Source organism: Centruroides sculpturatus, unplaced genomic scaffold (assembly GCF_000671375.1).
Source record: "Centruroides sculpturatus isolate CEXI.00-Female unplaced genomic scaffold, Cexi_2.0 scaffold771, whole genome shotgun sequence".
In the NCBI taxonomy this organism is placed as follows: Eukaryota; Metazoa; Arthropoda; class Arachnida; order Scorpiones; family Buthidae; genus Centruroides; species Centruroides sculpturatus.
In genome coordinates, this window is record NW_019385869.1 from 207,073 (window position 1) to 213,615 (window position 6,543).

A 6,543-nucleotide genomic window follows, 5' to 3' on the forward strand; every position below is an offset into this window, starting at 1 on the left:
AAAAGCAACACTTATGTAGCTTGCATATGCGAATAAACACAGGCAACTTTCATTTGTGCGAAAAAAAATAAGTCATACACGAGTCATGCAAATTATACTTCCCTATTCTCATAAGTCCACACTTTTTAAAATAATAACACCGTGATGTATGAGTAAAGACAATTTGTTCACGAAGCAACTAGACAACATTTTAAAATTATTAAAACTAAAATACATATTATACATATGTCTAGATTAGTTCGATTCCTTCAGTTCGAAACTACAAAAACTCAACTATACAAGGTATTATTACCGTTCTGCTGATATCTTACACAAAAAATTACATTTACGATACGAAATTTCAATACATATACCAAATGCAATAATAGCAGACGATAACATCCGGTCACAGAAAAGTTAATAATAGATGTGGATATAATGTTTGTCTATGGTGGGAAAGTCAAAAAAAATGAAGGCATCAGTCCAGTGTTTTAGGCAATCTGCAATCGATTCGGGTGAGCAATTTTTCAGGAATCTTTAGTGGAGATCTGGCATGAATATGTAAGACCCACTATCACTCGGCCGCTTCCATATTTAATTGGTCGAACCCACGAGGGATATGGAAAAGAGCTTTTTTAGTGTCTGTATAAGATAAAGAAAAAACTATACATTTCCATGATATTAGTTACGAGCACAACTTAGCGACACACATGTTAACTGGATAAACGAATTGAATAAAGTGGTTTTATTTCGAAAAAATACCATGGTGCTTTGGTTGGTTTATATTCATACAGTAACGCAACACGTGGGCAATACTCCGGGAGGACTTTCTACGAAATACTGTTTACTAATTAGGTGCTGAAAACGCGAAGAAAACTCAGAAAACTCTACATGGCCAGCGTGTTAATCAGGCTCGAACACAGCACCGAGTACCAAGTTCAATGGTTTTAACAATTAGGTCACTGGTTGCCACTTTGTTTTTTTAAATATTTCAAAGTACTGTATTAAAATGTTACAGAATTTGATTGTAAACATTTTACAGAGAATAATCTCAAGACCTTGTATAAAAGGAATGACGGAAAATTTTCTGAGAGCTGTTTTGACGAAGTGTACGCAATAATCTATTGATTCTATTGATTCGCGTACAATACGATTGATCCTGTGATAAACTATATTTCTGGAAACACTGTTGCGAAGAAATATCCAGCTGCGAAATTTAAATCGACAATCTATTTCTAAATTTAATTTTAAATTAAACAACGTAAAAGTTTTAAAACTCATTTAGAAAGTTGAAAGTAAATATAATTTGGAATAAATAAACATTGGAACGAATAATGAATTTATTTTCAGTTTGTGTAAATATAAACAAACATCCGGTTTAATATTTTAATAATATACGGTCTGCACGTAAAATATTTCAAAAAATATTATTTATATAATCTGGATGCTCTTCATGCTAATTAAGTGTGAAAACCACTAGTAAATGGAAAAATAATAATTACCAAGCTGCATATTTCACATAATAAAGATCTACTAAAATATATAAGAGCATTGATTTAATAACTGAATATTACAAATTTCCTTTAGATAGTTGTGAATATTGTTATTGTGATGTTGAAATTATCAAAACATATAATATTAACTATTCAACGCCACTATTTGAAGAAGATAATGATTCGAGTGTGGGACTAAATTTGAAAAATACTATGAATCAGTGATCGGCAACCTATGGCACGTGTGCCAAACGTGGCACTCGGGACGATTTTTAATGTCACTCTGATTGAGTAGAAATTAGTAAAAATTAAATTTTAATTATTAATTTTTCAACTCCATTATAACCGGATCAATTTTGATACTATATGTAACGAAATTAGTAGAATCTTGTCGACACCCGGAATAAACTATAAAGTTCGTTTTGCACGACACCGCCGATTAGTTTCCGACTCCGGCTATAAATAATACCAATTAAATATATTACTGCGGGTTTTCCATTTTTGCTCTTTCTTGCTCTGTGGGCATTAAAAGGCTTTTGTAAAAATATGTTTAGCTCGTTTATTCCCACAATAGAGCGGGTGGTTAGTGAGAGANAAGATTTTATACAGAAGAATTACAGAAGGTTACAGAATGATGCAGTCAGACTTTTTTGTAACTCTTATAAGCAATGCCAGCATGGATTTACTTCCTGAAAATAAGCAGTCTCATTTCATTGTGAAAATGAATCCACCTATTGATTTACGTGGAAAATGGGTAGTTGGTCTGAGCGAAGTTATTATTCCTAGAAATTGGTTTAACATATCTAATCATAACAATGATTATACTATTACTAAGCATAAAATTAGAAGAGAAAAACTAAGCGATGAAACATATGTGATTTCATTAANTGCTCTTTCTTGCTCTGTGGGCATTAAAAGGCTTTTGTAAAAATATGTTTAGCTCGTTTATTCCCACAATAGAGCGGGTGGTTAGTGAGAGACAGGGCACGATTGCTGTAGAAAGATCCGTTTTATCGACTCATCCATCTATGACATTTGACTCCTTTGCGAGTCAGATTGCTAGTGATAAGTGTAATTGTAGCCAATTATATAGAGTAAATATGCCGGTATATCGCTTTAAATACTCAATTAATCGTATTATATGAATTCTAAAAATATAAAACATTTTCTTTCACTATATAAGATTATCAAAAGAATCTATAAATTGCCAAAATATTTTTTTCCAAAAATACAAACCTTATATTCTTCAATATCGACAATGACAATAGCGTCCAAACGTAACTTTTAATCGATTTCAACACTATTAATTTCCTAACATTTCTCGTGACAATTCGAAATCAATTAATGACATTTCGTTCGTTGTCAACAAGTAAATGGAAATTTTAATTAAAAATTTGTGTTTTATTTACTTACTGCACAGACAGTGTAAAATGGGAAATATAAATTCATTACGGAATTAATTATGAATGGAACAAAATGAAACACAATAAACAGATAAATTCATAAATAATATATCAGATATTTAGAAAAATCAATAATATTGGAAATGTTATTAAAATACTAACTGCAAGTACCCGCATCGCTGGGTTTTTATTTGTTCGTACATTTATATGTAATATAGCTTTTTTTATATATAAAAGAATGTTTCTCTTTCTCTACATAAGAAGACTGTTTCTCTTTTTTTTTCTCTGATTCAATGTGTTTCCTTATAATTTTCAAGTTGCTCTTCTGTCTCATTATTTCTGTTTCTCGTAGCAATATTACATGTACTTTCTTTCGTGGTTTCAATTCTCTGAGCCATCTTTTGCCTTTGAGATATGATTCGAGACTGCAAAAATTCTTTCTTACGTTTTGGTGTTGTTTTTTATATTTTTACTTTTCACACATTACTATTCACTTTTCACTTTCTACTTTTTTTCTATTATTCGGACACTTTTATTTATGAAAAATCAACTGAAGCATGTGCGTCACATGTCTCCAAAAGCCATCCCCACTACTCCCATATAACGGTCTTCGACTATTCGAAAACATTTAAAATTAAGATTACATTATAGCCAATCTTACCCGTTTTCATAGAATGCAAGAATTAAGTTTTCCATTTCCAGACTAATTAGAGAATTTTTACATGAGTCTAAAAATATGTTCGATATCCCGCAAAAACGCAACAAATCCGCATCTGCGCTGCAAATCTTGCATGAAGCTTTATCTTAACACTTTCTTTGTTACTCAACACTTTCATTGTTAACATTTCCATTCTTAACACTTCCATTGTTAACACTTCCACTTGTTGACACTTCCATTGTTACACATTTTCGAAGTCAACCACTTTCAACCCCCATATCTCCCACACCGTTATAGCTATCGAGACGCAACCACCATGCTGCACGGTGGGAAACTTGGGGCTACTACCACACACAAACACCATTCATGTGCGATGTGTAGTTTTGGCTGAAGAGGGAAACACGCACACACACGTTCATATATATATATATATATATAGATTGATTAAATCCTTTGTAAGTATACAAGGTTTTTAATCTGGTTCTTAATAATCCAAGAAATTACACGTGTAATCGCACGATTGATTACAACTGTATATATTAAAACTCCTATCATTATATGAAGGATAATGTTTCCTATACAATATTAAAATTTATATTAGTTTTTATTGTTTAAAATATTATTTAAGAATGATGATAGTAAAAAGTAATGTTTAGTGTTTCCAGCAGAATGGAGACACGATAGCCATTTTTTGAAAATTCGAAATACCTGGCTTAAAAACGGCTCGAACTTTCACAATCGAGGACAGTAGGAAATTATTATGAAAACCAAAAAATTAAAGTATGTGTTGTTGAAATCTCTTCGCAGAAGATTCCCTAGAGCATTGGTCACGAAAGATTTTCAACAGCGGGCCAGATAAATGACAAAATGACGAGAGCCAGCCGCATAACTATTTTGTTCAATATAAAATACTGAACACACAAAAAATAAAGACATCCATCGTATTTGTTTACTAACTGGCAGATGAGCCCGGCGTTGCTCAGGCAAGTACGTTAATTTTCATTATAACGGAAAATGAACTTACTTGATAATAACCTTACTTGAATAAAATGATTTATTTAAAATTCTAAAATCTAAAAAAAAAACTTCTCATGACATTTTCGTGGCATGCCATACTAAAACACAGTTAAAAATAAAGAAATAACATCTAAAATAGTACAGTAGAAGCTGAGTTTTTTTACGATAAGCCTTAATTCACTGCCTCTTCCGGCGGGGAGAATTTTAAAAAAAAATCCCTTCTTAGTGTACATTCTCGTGACGTACCCTAATTGTGTACCAACTCCTAACCGTTTGGGCTCTGTGCTTATTAAAATTATTATTATCATTAACCCATCTCGATTATATACATAGATACACAAACACGATCGCTACAGCAAGCTCCTAATCGCTTTTCTTAGAAAATTCATTGCAGGTACTTACACTAAAAAGCACTCTGATATCTAAAGTTTCAAAATGTCGCCGAATTTTTCATTTCACTGATTTTCTAAAAAAAAAAAAAATATTATATTACTGTCAAAAATCAGATTAGACCAATTATGGCATTTGTACTGGCACTTATTTTAATCTTATCTACATAGTTCAGCTACAATCTACGATATTTCCATATAAATAATTATATTTTAGCACAGTGCTGGGCAAGCTGCAATAACTGACCTCGCGGGCCGGATCTGTCCCGCGGTCCGTAGTTTGGTGGTCCCTGCTGTAAAGTGATGAACTCTGGAAAATTACTAGCAATAGCAATTTTATCTGTTACTAAGAAAAGCTGCTATCTTTTATCCAACATAAGAGGATCTTCCTGTAACTTGTTTATAAAACCCGCAGCATTTTAGCAGTCCCATTAATTAAGTAAAGTGTTTACAAGCTAAAAATATTGATGAAAAGCAACAAAATATTCACTTCCTCTTACCACGTAAACATTGCAGTTTTTTCATCATAATCTATTTCTTTACAGTTATGATTATTATTATTCGAGTTTGTAAAATTATTTACATTGTTTCAGTACTTTTTACAAGAACTAACTTTACCTGAATTAACTCAAATTATAGAATGATCTTGCATGTCTGAATATTACGTAGTGGTCAATAATGTCTTAATAAACAAAAAACTACTAAAATTTAATATCACAATACAATATTATTAACTACTGTAATCGAAAACAATACGAGAATATTCGAAATTTAAATGTTAAAATAATTATTTTATTTTTTAAGATAAATGTACAAATAAAATGTTGTCATTTCAAACAACGGAGTTGAGTGTTTAATATTCTATCAATTAGTACAATATATTATAATATATTCGAATAAAGAACGATGCCGAATATTTAGCCTGTGAATGGGATACAACCCTCTCTTTTCATTAGACAATGCTTTCTCGAGAGGCTTGGAGTAATCGATTTCACTATCAAAGTAAAAATGTACTGCTAAATGGTACAGCGATTCTAAATGACGTCAGAAACGTCCCAGTTTAGCACGCATCAAACTGACGTGTTCATTGCAAATGTGTGCCAATTGTCACGTCATTGAAGCTTGGTAACTGTGCAGCTTGATCAGTTTTACACATTCCTTCCTATTTCGGCAAGAACATTCGTGTTAATATTTGTTTGACGACATTAATTTGTATTTCGTTTAAACGTCAATTCATTTGTTTCTACTTTTCAGATTTCAAAGCAAATTCAAGAAGGTAAGTAATAGTTATTGTTTTCGAACGTGTAAAGTTAATAATACATTGGTATGAATTTTTTAAATAGAAGTATCGTCATGAGTTCTGTGGTGATAAACGTACAACCAAGAGTAGAAGATCAGAATGATCAACTATCGACTTCGTGGAAAATTCTCTTCGTAAATATGAACATTTTAGGTTTAAACATTCAAAACAAAAATGTATCCATTCATAGTATATTAATGTCAATTATACAAAAATTCTATATTATTTGGCGTTGCTATATGACAATTTCAAATTTTAAGAATAATCATTCAATGAAAACATTATTAAATTCATTAATTTTTAT